This window comes from Gymnogyps californianus, chromosome Z (genome assembly GCF_018139145.2).
Source record: "Gymnogyps californianus isolate 813 chromosome Z, ASM1813914v2, whole genome shotgun sequence".
NCBI classification, from domain to species: Eukaryota; Metazoa; Chordata; class Aves; order Accipitriformes; family Cathartidae; genus Gymnogyps; species Gymnogyps californianus.
Window position 1 is genome coordinate 1,109,830 of NC_059500.1, and position 21,198 is coordinate 1,131,027.

General features: G+C 39.6%; 1 protein-coding gene across 1 annotated transcript in view; it reads left to right on the top strand.

Annotated features, from left to right (window-relative positions):
* MCTP1 (multiple C2 and transmembrane domain containing 1) overlaps positions 1–21,198 on the top strand; it is a 285,660-nt gene that overhangs the window by 19,993 nt on the left and 244,469 nt on the right. The window lies entirely within an intron of this gene.

Consider the following 21,198-nt stretch of genomic DNA (forward strand, 5'->3'; position numbering starts at 1 on the left):
TTTCAGAGTGGTCCTGTCCTGTGATGCTGCTGTGCACTTGGAGACTTACTGCAGGCAATCTCCTCCTGGTCAGCAGCTGCAGACAGACTTGATTTACATTGAGTTTTGTCTGTATGCTTTTTTCTTTTTTTCCTTCCTCATGTGGTTGATCTAGGCAGAGAAGAAACTCGGATGAAATGGAGCAATATCATTTTAGCAGGCAATTGAAGAAAAGCTAATTAGCATTTTAATTGTTTTGAATTTTAAGTGGCTTCTGCTTATTCACTATGGGTTGAAGAACTCCCTTCTACGCCTGACCTGATTACATTAATTACTATTCTTAGTGTAGACTGCTTCTATTACTTAGAATTAATTTTTGTATAAGGTTAGATCCTCAGCTAGTGTTAATGGGTGTACTTCTGTGATACACAAGGCATAGGATCAGTTTATACCTGCTCAGGATTTGGTCTGGGTTTGGTATAATTAAGTCATGCTCCAGGGATACAGGTACCATAAGCAAGGGTAAGGCATTTAGTTCTACCAGTCAGGAATTGCTATCCGAGGAGTCCCTTCATAGTAGGCGTTCAAACCCATTAAATGTAGCTCTCTTTGACTTCAGAGTTCTCCAGAGGCAGGTGATCCTGCTTTGTGCTCATCTGGAAGTACGGCAGTCTGAGCAGCCCCCTGCAAACTTTCTATCTGAACTGGGGGCCTAAAAAAAAAGGTCTGTGTCTAAGTGCCCTGAAGAACTTGTTTTGGTAGACTGTTAGGCACTGCCCAGTAATGAGATTGGGATCCCTGCAAGAAACTTGGAGAAGCTGTCTTTTACATCATGTGGTGCAAAAGAATGTGGTTGTGTCTGCCTCCCAGCCGATCATGTTATAAGAGGTAAAACCTGTCATCTAGGAGTTGGGAGACCTTGGTTCAGTACCTTCCTATACAGAAAATGTTGAAATTCTCATCTCCTGCCTCCTGTCAAGCTAGAGTCTTTTCTAGATAGTCATTTTATGTGCCTATTGTTAAAAGTATGCTGCTGTAAAGGAAAAGATTAAAAATGCAGTGGCTGTAGAAGACACACGAGTAAACATAGATCTATCACCTAAGAACTAAGAACGTAGATGCTAATACTTGTTTAATTTGTTTCTGTTTTTTGGGGGGTGGGGTTGTTGTTTTGGGCATTTTGGTTTTTTTTTTTTTTTTTTCCCATAAAGACTGCTTAACATGAAATGAAGCGAGAATTGGCTTAGGGAAGAGATCTTGGTTCACCTTTTCGTGCAAGATAATACTGAAATTTTTAGTAGTCTGCAGGAAAGAAAATAGAGACTGTGCTGAAGGAAAAGCTTGGTTGCAGGAAATAGGTGTCTTACCATTTCAATACCAGTTTGTAAGACAGGTGAAATAATCTTTGTTTCTTTTGTATGTTAAGTTCCACATGTTAAAAAAGATTAAAATACATTTTTATTTAATTTGTGACATCACTGAAGTGCTCTATTAGGAACTGGTGCATACATGTGACATCAGATGCATGCAGAGCCAATTAGTAGTCAAAGCAATCACCTACTTAATAATAGTGTGTGTTTCTTCCTGTGTTAATGCTAGACTTGTCCACTTCATTTACTCAGAATTAAAATGTCTTCATTGAGAAGAAAAAAAAATTACGTACTCACCCAACTTTCAGTGTTGTCGTTATCGCTTTTATAACAAAGTAATGAAAAGTGAGGACTAATTTACCTATTTGCCACATAAATGTAGGTAATTCTTGATAACTGTTCTTACATATTTGATTAGGATGTGATACCTGTGATGGTTAAATATTTTTTCCTGTGTGTGCACGTTATCTAAAACTAGACAACTTAAGTAGCAAACCCTGTACGATTTAATAATCTTTGCCATCAAATGAAGCTTGTCCTGTCATGGATGAGTAGTTTTCTTTTCTAAAGTATTTTGCTGAAGGCAGCCTGTTTAAGTTGTCATTTTAATGCGTTTCAGCTTGGTGTTTGTAAAAGGTGGATGTCTGCAATAAACCTGTTGGGGTTTTTTTGCACCACTTCTATGTGGAGAGCTACCCATTTGGATGAGGCATTTTTTTTTTCCTTTTAGTACCTAGCTTCTCAAATTTTTATGTATTTTTGTATTGTATTTTATTGGAGAGAACATACCGCTGTCTCCTTGTTTAGACTATCAGATTGCCTCTCTTACCTATGTCATGATTAACAGCCTTATGGCAATTTCAGTTGCTTGCATATAAAACACAATATTTGTAACCTTTGTATGTATCTCTGTTTTAATATGATTTAGCAGTGGAAACTAGGGGAAAAAAGAAAAAAAACCCATCATACTCCCCGCCCCCAGCAGTATGCGACAAGCCAGCTGCTGACTGACAAACTGTAAAAGACTTCTGAATTGCCATTGATTTATTTTTAGAGTCCATCTCTTCCTCCTGGAGAAACTTGGCGATAGTCACCTTTCTTTTCATCTGTGAGATTATGTACTATTCCTAGCCCTTCATGACCCTTTTATATCCTGATAAAGTGTCCACTAGGTGGTCAAGGCAGCCCAGATTCAGGTTTTTGTGGTGTTTGGGCTGCTTTGCACCATTCTGAAAATGCTAGAGCCGCACTGAGCAGCTTGATGCGCCTCCTCTCTGGGGTGACATGTTCAGGTATCTTCTACCTGCCCCCAAACCTGCTCTTTGTGTAGCTATGTCAGATGTTCTGGACGTACTTACTTTTCAGTATAATTAGCAAATATTGAGTCCTGATTAAAAAAAAAAAAAAAGAAGAATAGCAATGTAGAATATCTCAGTAAATCTGCCTTTGCACCATAGTAGCAACTGAGACAAGCAGGCAGCCTTTGAGTGACTTTTAGCGTCTACTTTCTTTTCAAATGCTGGAGCAAATTCCTTTCTCTGGTGTTACCGGTTGTAGAAGTGCATGTGCTGAGGCTCAGACAAACACGGCTCCTTTTTCTGCAACTGTTTTTTCCAGTGTGAGTGGAAGAAGCCCTCTCATGTGCCTCCATCCTTGCCTGTGAATCGATCCCTCTAGTGCTGAGGTCCTGTTTCAGGATGTCTGGTGGTGTGCTTGTCTGGGGAGCCAAAGCTGGAGGAGAAAATTGGTTCAAGGAGATCTCCATCTGCCTGCAGACTTCTCTAGTGGCAGTTCTGCATCCTTGGCAGCCAACACTGGGCCTGAACAACCCCTTATGTTGGTTGTTACTATTTAATTTTAATGGAGCAAAAAGATCATTCTGTTCTTGGTAACAATTTTATTGCTAGTAATAATGCAGTAGACAGAGCCAAACTTAATTTTGGTCTGAAGTTTTTTATAGGATTGGGAGGGAACTGCAAGCATTTGGTATGGAAAACGTTGAAGAACAATAAACAATTCCATGCTGCAATTTTTTTAGAAAAAAGTACAGAACTTAATTTTGAAGAGGAGTTTCACCTGCAAATACGATGGTAGATAGCCTTGGAAATTTGGAATAAAGCTAACCTTTTTGGTTTTGACTTGGAGTACTTTTAAGTGAGAATTTTAAGAATATGGAAGAGTGATAAATAGGGACAGGCCAAAGCCACTGTATATTGAGAAACAGAAGGTACATAGATTAAGACTTTTTTTTTTTATCCAATGGCCTGTGAGGATTTGTTCTGTAGGCTGTACGTTTCATCTCAATAAATTGAAAATCATTGCATTTTTAGGTCAGAGCTGAACTGCAGAGTTAGATTAATCTCCCTAATTTATTCCTTTGTGAATGTTCATTATAAAGCTTTAGGAAAAAGGCTTTGGCTTGTAAGGAAGAGCTGAACTAAAAATATCAGAGAAGCAGTTCAATCTCATGTAGATAACTTGCACTAGATAGCAGTGTCTTTTTTTTTCCCCAATTTCATAGTTATTTAAGCATCATGAATTTCATGTAGCTTTATTGTACCACCAGTTATAATGTTCTTTTGTTCCTCAGAATTTCAGAATCTTGAGTTTTGAAGGAATTCTGCTTTCACTTGCATGAATGTTTTTTCCGCCCAAATGTGCATGGGTTCTTCAGCTGGTTTTCAGGTTGTCACTGCTGTTGCCGAAGTGATGTGTTGCGATGAATGATTTCTTCTCTCTTCCCCATTTTATTTGACATAAACAGTCTATTTAAAAACAAACAAACAACCACCCCCCCCCCTTTTTTTTTTGAACCTAAAATGTCATCTGATACATTATGCAAAATTAATTGCAAACGGGAGTGAGGTAAATTGCGTGCTGGAGTTCCTGAGGTACTGAAGCTCTTGTCTACCTAAATACTTTGTTTCCTGTTTATATCTAGTGGATAACTACCTAAGTAAGCATAGTAACTGCTTAAAGTATATGTATTTTGGATATGTTTTCTTGTTTGCATTCTATGTTGTTATGATACTAATTAATGAATATGGTAATAATATATCTGAATGTAGAGTTTGGGGTCATAGGTTTTTTTATTTTTCATTGATGAGTGATCAGATACTTAAGAGTATCACGTGAATGGTGCAAATAATGAATACTAAGTATCATGGATACTTACATGGATATTTACACATTCTTTTAAGATAAATTACATGGCAAATGCAGTGGTAATGGATTGCAGCAGACAAAATGAAAAATAATTAAAAACTTTTTTTTAGGAGACGTTTTATTTTAAAATAGTTTTATTTCTCCAGGGAAAGTATTTTCAGACTACCTACCCCATTCGCCCTCACAGACAGTGTCTCCTTTTCAGTACTGTGAAGCCAATAACTGTTTTTACCTCGGACCAAGGATATGTGTGTACCAAGAAGCCACAAATGTGATACCTCAAAAGAACAGTGGTTTTTTATGTATTACACCAAGCATATGCATGTGATATTCATTAAACTTCAGTATGTTTGATGCTGAATTTAAAAAACATACCATATAAAAATTTTGTGGTAGTATATGTACTCTCTTTATTCCCAGCGACACTGTGATACCTGTTTAGACGTGCAACAATTTTTAAATAGGGGTGGTTCGTTTACGTTCTTACATCCATGTTTTAACGTTTCAGTAGGAGACCTGATTTTGAGAAGTGTTCAGCAACTTGTATTACAAATGGAGCTGATGAGGGCTCTGAATTTCAAAAATCAAGCTGCTTGTTTAAGCTCTGAAATGTAGACATGTCTGACTTGGGCATTCATTTGAAAAACACCAGATCTTGTGTATAATTTGTACTCATTGTTAGGCAGTACTTCTGCTTAAAAAGAAAAGTATTCTTAGAAAATTCTGTAGCTGATCCAAAAGATATTTTTTCCTGCCTTGGAATTTTAACCCAGAAGATAAATTGGCAGCCCTTGGTGCTAGCAGGGGTTGCACAGAGATTTTTAATTATTTTTTTTTCTTTTAATGCAGCTAACTGTTTGGTGAAAAGGCAAAGCAGTAATGGATAGAAAAATGAGGAATTAGCGGTTTGGTTCATATACTTCATATAATCATAAGCTTCAGTCAGTTACTAGCAATGTTTGCATCCTGTATTTGAAGGAAGATTCTATTATGAGGAAAATTACCTTTGGAGCAGGTGCTCCAATTAATGCATTGAAACTGCAGCATAGAATAAGAAGGCAAAAGCTTGTGGCAGGAGGGTGACACGCAGAATATAACGGTTTCTAGCATCACATCCACAACATTGTTTTGCACCTGAAGCTTCTGGTTTGTTATGACCCCAGTAAGAATGGCACTCTGTAAAGTATCACTTAAAATGCCCTTTATTGGAGCCAACACTCTTACGAAGAAGGTAATTTTGCATCCCTTCAGGTGCTGGGAACCCTGAGTTGTGTAGCACTGGACGGGGCCTGCCGTCAGGGTGGGATCCTGTCTGTGGAAAAATTACGTGACGCTTTGGACTTTTGAGCCGCTAGAGAATTGTCTTGAAAGAGAACAACTCTATTCATCACTTCTGTTCTCAAACAAAAAGGATGTTCCCACGAGAGCCCGTTGCTGCGCTGTTAAAGACAAGGCCAGGCAGGTGTTGTAATCGCTGGTGCGAGGTGGGAGCTTGCCCGCAGGCAGCCCCGCTGCTGTCAGCCGGCCACGCTGACCCTGCGGCCAGGGACGGGCAGAGCACAGGCCAGGGCTGCGCAGGGGAGCTCCGCTGTGCACCACCGACTCCTGGAGCTACAGTGGTCTTCCGGACAGGGTCACCACGCACGTGAAATGCCACGCATGGAGGTGGTGTGCTCTGATGGAGCTGCTCGTTAATGCCTGCCCTTGGGACTGTCACACCGGTCTGAAAAAAGAAGGTTGAAAGGGGTAGATACTCCTCAATGTTGTCAGCTTTCCTTTTGCCTTTAGTAGATACACGTCAGTAGAACAGTATTTCACTGCCGTGGTGGTACTGACTTTCTCTTTGGTTTTTTTGTGAAAGTATCCTTCAACAGCTGAAAGAATCATGAGTGCTGTTTAATGCTGTAACTGCGGGGGGAGGGCTGGGTCTCTTTTTCCCTGCTCAGTGCATCCCAAGCTATTTCCCCCTCTTGCTACAGCTTCCATTTAAATTCAGTCCGGGAGAGGTCCCTGTGTTCCCGTGTGTGAGTGACCCCCTGGATCCAGCCAGGCCTTAGGGGAGAGAGTGTGAGAAAAATCCATCTGGCCTTTCCCCCTATGCTCTTCTGTCTCTCCTGTGCGCTCTTCCTCTCCTCGCTTTCCCAAAACCTCTGTGAAGAATGCATAGTTTACTTTGAGCTCGTGTGAGGATGGAAGGGGAGGAAGGCTAGCTTCAAGCCTTGGTATACTTTGTGTGTGTGTGTGCAGCAAGGCCAGTGTGTTGGGCAGGTGTTACTCCTCCTGTTGTATTTTCTCCTGTCTTCCTCTGCAGGGTGAACCTTCAGATGCAGAATGGCATGTCTCCTGTCTGGGACAAACCGAGCTAGGTAACAGGGCCAGCTCCCAGAGGGTGTCTCTGTTGGGGGGCCTGGTGAGGGATGGATTTTGCAGGGGGTAGTGAGGGAAACTGCTTGCTGGCAGCAGCTCCCGGGGAAGGGAGGTGCAGAGGGCAGACTGCTGGGTGGATGCTTCCTCCTGGGGGTGCTGGGCTTGGGGTCAGGATGGGACCATGTATGTCTGGGGAGGAAAAGGCAGTGTGGATCAGCACACTCCGAGAGCCTGTGGCAGCGCAGCCTGGCAGGGGCTGATGCAAGATCAGGCCAGACAGCAGGCATGTCCGTACCTGTGTTGGTGTGTGGAGCAGGTTGGAGGACTGTTTCATAATAAAAAAAGAGAAGCACCGTTTACAGTCTTTGAGTTCCCGCTTTGCACAGTCTTCTGTCGCTGTTTCAAGGCTTGACATGCTTTTTAAGCATTCTCTTTTGTTTACCACAGGGGGGCTGAAGGGTATCCTTCCTGCTCGCTGGTCAGCAATACTGTGAAGCGCTGACAGCCCTAACATGGGACATGTTCATCTGGACCAGCTCTAATATTGCACAAGAAGTTTTGAAAAAGTTCTTGTGGTGAAGTAGGAGTGTCTGAATGTAGAAGAGGAAAGGGCAGAGGAAGAAAGAGCCAAAAGGAATCACTTGTGTGTTTCTTCCCTCTAGAATTTTAAGTATATCCTCAGCTATTCTCCCTTTCCCTGGGACACCTGCCTACAACAGAGCTGCTCAGTATGTGACCAGAAATTGATTTTTAGAAGAAATGAGTTGGTACAGGCATTCCTGTAGGAGAGCAAGACAGATTTTTACATGGCTGTAGTAGCATACTCTAAATAAGTAAGAATGGAACCAAAAGGTTACTGAATCCTACTTATTACTCTTCTAAACATTTATGTTGTCATTCTCTCACTTTTGAGGAATCCATATCCTGATTTAAAAAAAAGTACCTCTGTTAATCCAGACTTCTGGCTGTGACTCTCAGTTGCTCAAAGTCTTTACAATTCAAGTCCTGCTGTTTTACATTACTGTAATGGGATCAAGCTGCTAGGATGATTCATGCCAGTTCGTGGTGAACTCCTTGCACGTGAAGAATTCCTGGGTGCTGAAGGCCCAAGGCACTGTCAGCTGTTAAGTCTGTAGCACAAAAGATGTTTGTAGAGAAAAAAAAGGTGCATAGGCAGCTGCGTGTCCTGGCAGCCCCTGCTTTCCTGGATGCTCTTCTTGTCCCAGAAATCAGGCTGCAACTTGATCTTAAGACTGCTTGGAGCAGCAGCGTGGCTGGTGTGGCTAGCCCCGAGCCAGAGTGGTGTACCATTACCGATCTGGACATCCTTTGTCTGACAGATCTTGTAGCACATTCAGCAAACCAGTCAGGAGAATCTGGTCTTAAAATTCACTATATATTTAAAAGTCATTCTCGCACCCCCCAGAAAATGTAAACTCATGCTGTTTATGTGGAGATTACTAGCCTGTGGACTAGCTGCTTTGTATGTGCGTGCAAGGTAATTGTTAAAGGTGTACTGTGGAGCACACTTTCACTGTGTCAGTGGTGCTGGGAATTGTCAGGTTTCTTACTGTTATAAAAGTGGAGCATTCCTCTTCAACATTTTTTACATGTTTGGCACTGAGAAGATCAAACAAGTTGCTCGGGAAAGTCACATATCAAGACAGTTACCTAGAAACACATGGAGCAAAAGTGCTATCCTGTTACAGAATAGATTTAGACTTACAGTAACCACGGCAGGCACCCGGAGTGCTCTAGGAACTAATTTGGGGGCGGAAAAAGGTAGTCATGCATTGATGTTGAAGTGCAACGTTGTACTGCCGTCCTTGAGTGTTCAAGAATGACTTTTGCTTCTTAGAGTTACAAGCTTAGAAACTGTGAGAGTGGAACTAGTGTTTTATTTTGGATGCATTTTGAGGCTTCCTTTTGACTTTCAGGAAACATTAATTTCTCCTGAATCTTCAGACTCAAAAGCACAATGGTTATTAAAAAAAAAAAAGAAAAAGACTTTTTTTACCTAAGATTTAATATTTCACTGTGATGTATTGATTCTAGGAGCTCTGTAGAAAACCTCAGAATATCATGAGACCTGTGATAAAAATCAAGGCATCTTTAACACTGAACAAACATGTGGTGCATATGATCCCGTGCGGTACAATAGAGGAAATTCCACAGTAAACTCTGTGAGTAAATGCGAGTAGACAGACTGAAGGTGTTTTAGTATCTTCTCCAAAGATACTCAGGAAAATCTTACGAGTGCGGTGAAGCTAGTGTGCAAGTAGAAAGCATTTAGTGGAATAAAAACAAAATACAGATAGTGGTGAACTTTCTGATGCATTTCTGCAGCTTTTAATGCTAGAAGTCTTTTTCTCATCTGGTGTAACGTTTAAATTGGAGCTGTCTCAGCTGTGTCTTTGTTCGTAAAAACGATAATAATGTCCTAAGGACACAGATACAAAGTCCTCATGCAGCTGCTGAAGTTCTCTGTGCCACCAGCTACCGTACGTTGCTCATGGGGGAGTTCTGGCTTCCCGGCTGTCCATATGGCTCCTGCTGCACTGCACCTGGGAGGTGGAGTGGTTCAGGCAGCTCAGATCCTTGGTTCGTTGGCAACTCTAACCTGAAGGCATTGCCAGGCCTCCACTCCTCACACCCTGATCCTTGGGCCATGGAGGGGGACAGAAACGAATTCCAGCTTTCTGAAGGGGAAAAAAACCCAACAACTTTTAAAACATATGCAGTAGAGGATTTCCTCAGCTAAGCAAGAGGAGAGAGAGGGTGAGGGATCTCTGGTAGAAGCCCTTTTTATAGGAAATCTCAACAGTATTTGTAAGTCTTTTCCAAATTTTCCTTCTGTGCAGTGGCCTCGCATGTTTAAGCACATGAGCGCTTTATTTAAAGTCCAGTTAAAGTGCTGGCTGAAGTTCATGTAAGTCCAGTTAGGGTGCTGGCTTGAACATCATATAATCCTTCAAACTGATGGTGTCAATATGTCCAAGGTCAAAGGTTAACAGCCACTTTTTCTGTCTCTTAGGTGATTTCTGAACACAAAGCTGAAGATGCTGCAGATAACTGCTGAAGTTAAATATTTGTAATCATTAACTAAACTAACATTAAGGAATGATTAGATTGTACTGTAGTATTAAACTATTGCATGTGATCATGTTAAAAGTATCTGAGAAAAGCCAGTTAGGTTCTGAATTTTTTTTGTTCTTGAGGTTTTTGGTTTATTGTGTTTGGGGTTTTTTTTCTTAACCAGGTGTTAGCTGTTGGTTGATTTATCTTGGTTTATTTATCTTAAAGCATGAAATGACTTTGTTAAGGAGGGGACAGGAAGGAAACTAAACCGGAACTATTCAGGTTGAAGTGATTTATGAAAAGGTTTATGGGGAAAAATGAAGCAAATGTTCAATAAAACTTTTAAATAATGCAAAGATCACAGTGCAGCCATACATAACAATAACGTGAGCTGCAAGGAGTCATGAAACCATAGAGGGGTAAATTTATATAAGCAAGCACAGCATTTAAAAAAAAGATTATACTGCTGTTTATCACATGGCCTGTATTTTATCTGTGTGCTTGCTAGGTTCCCTGCATATTTAGAGCTGTGCAAATAATACAAGTGAATGTGTGGGTATGTATACATATCATATATGATACTTCATGCCATTGCACACTTTGTATATGGTCTACACATAACATTGTTAATGGAAGACATGTAGTTAGTAGGTGCTGGTAAGCCAGAATAGTGGGCACCACAGAGATAACAGAGTCCAAATTTCTGGTCTAAGCTTGTTTTCAGCTTTAGAATTATTTTTTTTAGTTTTAAAAACTGATACAATGCATATTCTACCCTTCTTTAGATCCATTGCGTGGAGCCTTGTGGGATGTTAGTAGGAAAACTCATGAGTGAAGTATTTCTTGGGTAAGCTCCTGTTAATTTGTAAAGAATGTAGAACAGTCCCTTCTGCCCCTCCATTTTGCCAGACAAAGTAGGAGCAAAAAAAAAAAAAGAGACAATCTCTGTACTTGTAATTTCAGGCTAGCTCTGCTAGCCATTACTCTTCCCAAATCTTTATTGGCTGTCACCTTGGCTTTCTGTTTCTGAGATTGCTTCTGCCATACACACATACAGCTGCATCCAAATCAGTTCCTAGCTTCTGTGCTTGTATTCAGCCTAGTCATGTGGCATTTGTCAAGAGTCCCTAGGGTTGTATTTTTCACAGTTTTGGCTAATAAATATCAAACTTCTTTCATTTAATGTTGCTATTGCATTTTCAGCTTCACCAAGGCTTGTGGCTGCCTGTAACCCACAGGCAGCCAACAAGCCTTGCTGAGGCCTTGCATCATGCAGTGCGACAATGCCATATGCTTGCAAGTGCAGGGAACGCTCAATAAAGCAAATACCCTAAAGAAAAAAAGCCTACCTCCATATTTGGAAAAACCACCGTTATGTTGTTGCAAAACTGCGGAATGAGTACAGACAACTGCAGCCAGTGAGGTTACTAGAGCGTATTTTATTTTACATTTGCAGTGGGCTGAGGATGTTTTCATGGGTCAGTTAATACAGGTGAGCTAACAGCCACTTATTAAACCACAATAAGTGAAAAATATTTAAGTGACTTGTGTGTACATCTATGAGAAGAGAGAGAAGGAAGAACTGCTGAGCAAGACAACTTTGCTATTCAGTCTGAGGAGAGTGAAAGGATTGCTGATGAGGCAGCAGAAAGCGTGGAGTAGGAGAAGGACCAGCAGCTCTGGTGTGCACTCGGTTCCTCTTGCTTCGTGCTTTCAGTGAAGCTTGCAGAATGTCTTTTGCTGCCCTTTCCTGGTGATCGGGAATGGTGGAAACAGAGGATAGACTCTGTATCTCAAATAACATCTAAGCAAGATGCTGCTTCTGTTCATTTGTTGTTACCGATGTCTGTATAAATATCACACTTGCAGAGACGAGTGTGAAGAGACTAGAGGGACCAGAGATTAACTTGTTTTAATAGAGAAATGGAGCTCTGAGCACAAGTCAGGCATGAAGGAAAGGGAGCTGCTCAGGTTAGTGGCTGACACAAACTCCTTTTCAATGTCCCCTTAACCTGGTTCTTTTATTCCTTCTCACTCCTCAGAAATGTCATACAGTGAAAGTAACTGAATATTTTAGATTTTTAAAACTTTACAAATCACTCCATAGATTATGGTGCATGTTTAGGCCAAGGACTGAATGAAAGAAATTTTGTTGGCTGTATTGATCAGCTGTGGAGTTGAAGATTTTCAGGCTGTCTTAAGGCTTCAGGGTGGTAAGTTTGTTATTGTTGTTAGGTTGGCTGCAGCTATCATTTTATTTTCAGATACTAGGAGCCTTCATTTAATTTTTGTCAGCTTTACCTTTACTTCTTGCTGAATATAAGAAGAGTTCCAAAAAGATTTGAGTGCATTGTATAGACACTGAAATCAAAGCAGTACAACAAAACCCTCAAATTTCTCTACCTACTTCTTCTGGTCTCTTTTCCCTAGCTTTTGAAGATGTATCTTTTGATGCTTTAGAGGCATACTTCACCTAGTATGTTCTAGGGTGGTCTGAGAAAAGGATGTATGGTTTAATTTTCTATCGGTCTTTTGTGCCTGTGATACAAGGTTGGTTTGCATTTTTTTGTGCAGACTAATTTTGAACCACAAAGAGGCTGCAGGCAAGGAATGTTGTTTTTTTAAAAATAAAAATAAGCCTTAAACTTTTAATCAGACATAGCAATGTAAAATTGCTATAACTATCTCTAGCACCAGATACTGGACCTCCTTTATCTATTGAGTCAAAATGCTTGTGTTATTTTGTTCCTTTCAAGGTTAAGATGGTTTGCATGTCTTCAGACATTAACAGATTTTTCACATGGTGGAAAAAGGAAAATAATGCCATGTTTCTTATTTTAGTTGAGACCAGCTGGCCATGAGCAATTTTTTGTGTGTATTGTAATTGAAACTAGCAAAATAGGTAACTTAATGAGTCAGGTCAGCTGGAGGAGCTGATTAGGTCATGCTGCTCTTTCTGCATTTGAGCTGTTTGTTGAGCAAAATATGGCTGTGTTTTTCCCAGGGGTTTTCAGCAACATCATCTGATTGTAAATTCTGAGGTGTTTTCACTTCAGGATCACTAGTTACACATCAAGGGGATATTTTTTCCAGTTACTTTATAGAGTGCATACTTAATTTTTTTATGTGTACCTTGCTTATGTCTGCAGAGTAATACAGATTACCATAGGACCAGCTGTAGTTAGTTGCTTTCTATAAATGCTGCTGCACTATTTCTGGCACTAAAAAATAATTGTGATGCTTTACGAGGTGACAGTTGACTCTGGCTGCTGTATACTAAAGTGGAGAGCATGGAAGACATCTGTATTGTATCCATGAATATGACTCATTTGCCTAACTATTCTTACGTCGTGGGTGGTATAAATTCAAGGGATTAACTCTTGCTTCAATCTGTCCATCTAGGAAAAGGAGCAGTGAGGTAAACTGTTGTGTCTTGCACTACTCTAACTGTAGGCACAATAAGGTAGTAATTGGTCAAAATATGTTTTCTGTTTTAAAACTGAAGCTGGATATTTGGAGCAGCAAAGCATGAAATTGTGAGATTTGGTTCTGTTGAAAATTACTGATACAGATATGTATCATGCAGTTTTTGCAGATAAAGCCCAGAGGCTGTTGTGGCGTGGTAAGATACGTAGGGACATAAAGTTTTCCTGTACAGTGGGGCACAGGACAGAGACCCCCAATGCTATTAGAGAGTGGTAACATCCATTTACTCTGATACATGCTCATGTTTCGGGAGGGGGAAAAAAAAAACCACAAGTCCTGCGTTGAAAAGGACTAATGAATTTGTTCATGGCAATCTTTGGACATAGCTATACTGTCTCCTATTCTGGAGTTGTTTTAGTCCTGCCAAAGTAGTTCAGATCTCTGCACTTCCTAAGAAAGGAAAAACTGGAAGATAGCTTAAGTCATGAGCGCAGACCTTCTTCATTACTTTAATCAGAATCTCTAAGTTCTGTGTTTCTTTGGATAAACAAGAAATGAAAAAATTGGATTTTATCTGTGCAAGTGGAGGAACAGGTCAGTTGAGTACTAAGGCAATACGGATCCTTCTGAAGTAGGCAGGTCAGTAAGAAAGAGGGGTGAAATTTAGAGAACCCCTCAGTGAGTAGCCATGGACTGCTGGTGAGGCTCCTGAGGACTTGCTTTTAGCAGGAACCAGATAAAAGAAACAGGGTGTGTGCTGCAGTCTGACTACTACAGATCTTTGGTTTTCTAATGAAGTAGAAAAATTAGCTTTCAAACTACCTTCATAGAGTGGCATTTAAGTTAGTCTTTTAATCCCTGAAAAAGGCTTATTTATTTGCTTCGAATACTAGTTTTGTAGTTCCTCAGTGTCCTTCTGTGCTTTCCAAATGCAGAGTGCATTTCTGGGTGGCAGCTGAGAGTGGTGAAGCACAGAATTTGCCCCTACCCTCTGAGTTCTGGCTGCTTGCTTAAGAGGAGTGTTTCCGAGTTAATGGAGCTCTGTTGGCCGTGCGATGGATCAGGATGCTGGGGAGATGCGTACAAGGCTGTGGAGTGTAGCACTGCTGCCCTTGCCGCCTACTCAGCATCTCCCGCTCTGGGGATGACCGTTCCCAGAGAAGCCCTGCTGACCTAGACTCAGGTGTCAGTTATCTTTATGCTACTTCAGTGTGTCTACCCAGCAGAGAGGGACTGAAGTGTAACGTATGAGAAACATGCTCAGAATTTATTGTACAAGTGAGCACCGTCAGTAAACAGTATAAATTGCTTGTCACAGGTCAGCACATACTTCTGTTAAACTATGTTACATAGGTTAGCTGATGATCAAGCAAAAAATCTTTGCATTTGCTAATGTAAGTTAGTGTGCTTTTGTAATGCAAAACATTACAAATAAGCATTGCATTACAAATAATTCTTACAATTAAGACGCTTAACTTCAATAGCAAGCAGGTGTAGTGATGTTAGCTTTATTTACCCTTGGAAAAAGGTGGATACAGTTGTCAAACATGGGCAGCATACGAGAGGCAAGTGAGTGTGAGCTGCAGTTGAGGATAAATTTTTTTCAGAGCGGACTTGTAGCAAAGCATCCTTTTTCTGATAACTGTGTACGTTTATTTAAATGAGCATTTCCTCTCAGACTGCACCAGATTTGTTAAATTCTAGGTTTTACAGATGTCACCAATGTTTTGTTGTTTATTCCCCTTGCCCATCTAGACTGGAAAACTTTCCAGAGAGAGCTTTTGTTAAAACAGAAAATACCCTTGCGAACCCTTCTGGCTTTCACAAACTGCAGTTTGAAATTATCCTACCTGTTTCTAGTAGGCATAGCATGGCAAACCTGTATTGTCTGGAATTTCGGGTAATTCAGGCATTTCTGGTTGTAGGTGAATTTTTTCTGTCCTTTTCATTACACCAATTGCAAAATTGTGGCAACTATATTTTTAGTTACATATTAATCAAGTGAGGTGACAAACGTAGTTGTGATTTTTTTTTTTTAATGTTTTTTAACAAACTGTCTGAGGCTATTAAGAAAAGTCAGAAACAGGTCTGCATGGCACAAACCAGAAAGAAGCAACTTCCTTAACCACAAAATCAAAAAATGTACTGCCCGTGTAAGAATGAATCAGCATAAGAAAGCTCCAGATACTACTGAAGAAATCAAGGCAGAAAGATACCTACAAAGCAAAAACGATTTTTGTCTGTCCATCTCCCCAGCAGACTGAAGAAGGGAGCGCAGATGGAGCCATCCCTTGCTGGCTTCTAGACTTCTGTCATCTGTCTTCAGACCTTGTGGGTCACACACAGGTGTGGAGTGCCGTGACAAAGTGCGAATGAGCAAAATTGGAACTGAAAGAAGACATTGCTTTTTTTCTTTTGCAATGATACTGTTGCTTTCTTCTTCAGAAAATAAAGCTGTGTTTAGTAAAATGTTTGCTTATTATCCATTAAAAGATGCTACTTGACAAATGCTGAGTTTTAGCACTGTGCAGGACAGGATGCTTGGCTTGCTGCTATGACGATACCTAACTTCCTAAACTGGGGTTTGCTATTTATGTGAGGCAAGGTACGTGCGTTCGATGCTCAAGTTCTGGTGTTACGTCACGTCTCCTGACCTTCTGTCTCATAAAGTATAAGATAAAGATCAACAAACTTTATCAAGGCATTATTAAAGGACAGGCAGCTTGCTTAATGTTGTAAAGAAGTTGTCAGTGGAAGGATTATGCAAAAATGATGTGAAAGAAGAAAAGAAGCCACCATACCAGCTTCTGTTGATTGTATTTTCAAATTTCACATAAAGCTTTTGAGATGCTGAGAGTTTTAACAATTGCAAACTTTATCTTTTAAAGCTCTCATTTAAGCATTAATCGAGATTTTAGTGGACAACAGTTTAACATCCAGTGAATTCTCTGAATAGCTATCCTAGATATCAGTTTCTTTAAAAACTTTCTTTTCTTAAAAACTTTAAAGGCCAGATTGGTCTAAATTGATGTTTACAGGTTCTGAGATGTTTTCACATACTTTTTCTTTGAAGATCCTTCTAGGAGCAAAGAAGTGGAGGAATAATGGGAAAAAGGTGAAGAGGCAGAGCAATCTGGTACTGTGAAGCACCAAGAAGGAATAGAGGGTAGTAGTGGAAAGTATTCCGTTTTCTATTTGCCAGGTAATGCAGTCTTTCTAGGTGATTGTCAGGGTGCCAGAGAGAGTGCTGTGTTCCTGGTCTTTATACAGTCTCTCTGGGAACGTGTTCTTTTAGCCTCAGGCCCCCCCCCCCCCAAGGATGAACCCCGTAATCGTAGGCTGGGGCGTTGCTTTCAGCTGCTTGGTTTTATCATCTCATGATTCTTCTAGCAAAAGAACTTGAACTCCTGTGCAAGGTTTAGCCTCGTTGGGAGGTATGCAGAGAGCAGAAATGTTACAGCAACACATGGTGACCTTTTCAAAACAAGCCAATGTTTATTAGTCAACTTGAATACAGCACGTTCTGTTCTTCATCTGCGGCGTTGAAGAAAAACTTTTGTCTGTGCTGGCAGTGTTACCTGCCTCTCTGGCAGACATGGCTGGGATTTTGTCTGCCTCGATACATGTGGAGCAGCCGAATCCTCAGCCAGACACGTGTTTCATGACTGAAGTCTGTTTGCATGTTCTTTCTTTGAGCTAGATGATAAGAAGTAATGTTTAGGCAGCTATATGTTCAGATAATTAGTTTAGAAGACTAGTTAGTTCGTGTCAGCCAGGACTTGATCTAATGGGTGTTACCCATTGCTTTTTTTGTTCTCTGTCCTAGGGAAAGGATTTTAACCCTTCTATTGCACAGTGTATCAGTGTGTGGATAAACCGAGTGATAGATACATTTCATAACTAATTTAGAAATTTCCACATTCAACCTGGGTACCTGTCAGCATTTGCCTACTGTTGAGCCCCACCTGGACAGTGAAGACTCTACATTTACTATTAATGACATTTATTTTCTTTATGTATGGGAACTCCTACGTAGTATGATTTAGCTCAACATCTTAGTTGATGGTCTTAGTTGCAGAGAGACTCAAGTTGAACGATCGTGCAGTCTGACTTTGGAATTCATTTGGTATGCTGCTGTACTCCAAGGAAAGCATGAGGTGTTACTGTTTAGGAAGAATAGTCTGTGTGTCGTGTCCCCCCCCTCCCACCCCCCCCCAAGAAGACCAAGTGGGGATCGTGTTTGTATTCTAGTGGATGCTGTAGGGCTTGCCCAGAGAAGGCTGCTGGTCTGAGGTGCAGAATCCAAGGCAGGAGCTGCAGTTACTGCTGGCAAAAGCTTTATAGGAGCTGGATTCTGGGGGCTCCATGGAGGGACCTTGTGAAGTCTGGGGGCAAAGAGATGTTTGTGTAACTATCTCTCTTCTGAACTTGGGGGAAGGGAGCGGAATTCCAGTTTCTGACATTTTAAAAAAAAAAAAGTTTCTGCCAAAAGTGGGTTAAAAATCTCCTTTTGTCAGTTAGGGTATGAATTATTTCCTTGTCATGAATATGGGGGTCTTCATGTTCAGCTATGGAAGTGCTGAGCACTGGCTGATTTGCAACGGTTGCTCTCAGTTACTTTCCTGGAGGTAAAAGTTAGAAAATTTCAGTATTGAAGAATATTGCCCTATAATTTGCAGGATGACATTAACACCCCCCTCACCCCCACCCCAGCTTTCTTGTACTAATTCCCGGTACTGATTTGAACCATAAATTTTTTGAAGTGGCATAAAATCAAAATGTGGCAAAAATAGTAATTGAATGCAAAGTTTCGGAAAAAGTGATTAAAATCTTGATGTCTAATTGTTTAAGTACCATTTATGTAAACTCATATATGGGTTGTATGTATATATATGTTGTATGTATGTATATAAACTATATATATTTATATGTACTAATTATATATTTATATATAACTAATATATACTTATATACTAAATTATATTTTATCTATAAATATAAAATGTATATAAACTCATGAAAACCATATATGTGGGAGAAATGTGGTATGTGGGATATATCATGATGATAATGTGCAAACTGTATTAGACTTAATAAAGTAGGAACTACTGGGGCAGTTCAGACTGAAGATTCATCTAAATCAAATGGAATAATATTGTAAAATCTTAAATTGAAACTTTGCTATTAAGACTTAATTCTGTTAAAGTGCGTGAAACATTTGGCTTTTGAAATGCAAAGGCAAAATGAGTTTTAGTGACTTAGAACCTGATGAATATAAGATACTGTTATATGGATAATTTGACATGAAGGGATTTTTTTTATAATTAGGATAATAAATCCTATGATGTATTGATTTAGCAGGATTAGAATGTATCAAGTAAAAGGAAAAAATTTTTGGCATTTATAATCAAATTTCAGGATAATTATTTTGATAAAATATTTGGCATGTGTGTTCAAGTTAAGTGAAGATAATACTGGAACTCAGTTTTCATGCAAGCATTAGATTAAACCAATAGAATATTGTATCCTGAATTTACTGTGTGTTGTAATACCATATATGACTAATCGATGAATAGGTGAATATGCTGGCTGTGGGGGGGAGATGCTGGAGTGGTTCTTGGAAGCTGTTCTTACAGGTGATGTCTTGGTACCTACTTCTGACCTTAATTTAGACAATGAATTCGGGTAGCTCTTATGGTTTTTATGGTACAAACTTAACTCCCTATGATATTTTCATGTGATCATTTAGCAAGACAAAGCCAACAAAAATAAAGAACTTTGATCTTTAATAAATAATTACAATTTATTCTGGTAAATCCTATCAGTCTCCACTAATCTTGGACTCAGAAATTTCTGAACCATGGAGGGGTTGTGTTCAAATTGAGTCACCTTTTTTTGATGTGCTAATGCAACACTGTGAGTTCTTTTTGTCTTTAAAAGTTTGAAGTAGACAAGATTTAGAAAGCAGCAGCAATAAACTACAGAGGAAATCCTGGTAGTGAGTGAGGCTGAGATTTCTGACAAAAGAAAGTGCAAAGAAAGGGAAGCAGGGAAGGCAGAAGTGGTATTGGTATAAACTTTGGTAATGTTGAGGCAGAGACTGATGTCTGCAGCTTTAGGAGAGCTCCTGATGGTTGTCCTGATGGATTTAAAGATGATAAGATAGCTAAAAAAGAAGAAAAATTCTGAATAAAAGCAAAAAGAATTGAAATAAGTTTATAGCTTCACTTTCACCTGCACTATGCTTGAGCAAGAAGCAGAAATCCACAGGATTTACTTCACCAATGAATCACACAGCTCATCTGGCACTGCTGGGTTTTTTGCGGTGTAGGATACCTATGTAAAGACAGGAGATTGACTTCCCATGTACCACAGTCTATTCAAAATCTAGGTGCAAGAAATAAATGAAGGAATTTATAGAAAAGTGAAAGAATGGTTGCTTTTTATTGAAGGGACAACAGGAAGAGTCCCTCTTTTAATAGCAAGTAGTGTTCTTTAGTTCTGGAAAATTGATAAAATCGAAGATCGGAAAATTGTCATACCATCCAGTACTATGCATTATTAAATTTCTGGAAGAAATAGAAAAAAGGAGAACTCATCTACTCGAAGATAAATGCCTAAAAATAAGTATGTGGTATGCTAATCTCTTGTGAGCCCAAGAATAAAAATTATTTTAAAAAGCTTTTTTTTTTTTCTTCAAGCATTTTCTTACCTGTTAGGAAGCAAGGTTTTTACCACTTCATTTTCCTGAATTATTTAGATTTGAAGACACAAGCAAACACATTTATTCTTAGAACATAAGTTGTTTGGATGTTATGAAATATAAAATAAGAACTGCAATTAAAAAAAATAGACTGGAGCACATTAAAACCAAGAAGCCAGATATGATAGACGCAGGGAAAAAAGTGTGTGCCCTAAACTTCAGTGAGCTGTTTTAAAAAAGTAACATATCTGAACGTGGCCCCTCCCAACTTCATAAAATCTGATGTTGACAAAACTGAAATGTGTTAGAAGAGATGAGATATTTTGCACATTTTTGTACAGATACGTAAGGGCAAAGGATTCCAAACATGACTATGCTTTTGTTGTTAAAAAAAAAAAAAGAAAATTAATAATATTTAAGATCTTTTAGAATTTTGATATGCAAAATAACGTTTTCACACTACTAACTAATTTACTACTTATTAATGAGCCTTTGTTGGAAAAGTGAACTCAAACAGCTTTCATGTTTTTTGCATTTTGTTTGTTTGGTTTCGTTTTTAAGGTCAACATGTAGAAAAACAACAGAAAGGAAAATAACCAAGCTTTAAAACAAATGGAAGGGAATTTTCTCTGAATTCTTCCATTAATGCTTAAAAAAGAACCCCCCCCAACGACCAAACAACAAAAGCAGGGTTTCAAATGATCCCCCGGTACTTAGACTTTTATAAGGCATTTGGGACCCTGAAGCCTGGGACTTTAACCTGAGTAATACAAACAGACATTCTTCAGATTGGGAGTACTTGTTAGATTTCCAGCACTGCTTTTATCTGCCTGAATTCCTGTTTGTATCAGCTGAGATCTGTGTGAGCTGAGTCCCTATTTGTTAGCGTTTTTCACATATCAGTGTCAGGCAAGTGTTGAAACATGTCAATGATCCCTGTTTCTGAAGCCCCAGCATGTATTATTTTTACAGTTCCCCCTGAACAGCTCATTCAGAAGAGATGGCAATAGATCCCAGTTCAGCAGACTATTTGTCATCAGAGCATACCCAGAAGTGCTTTAGTGATGCATTGGGTAGAGCTCAGTATCGTCTCTTTGTGGAAGATGTGGC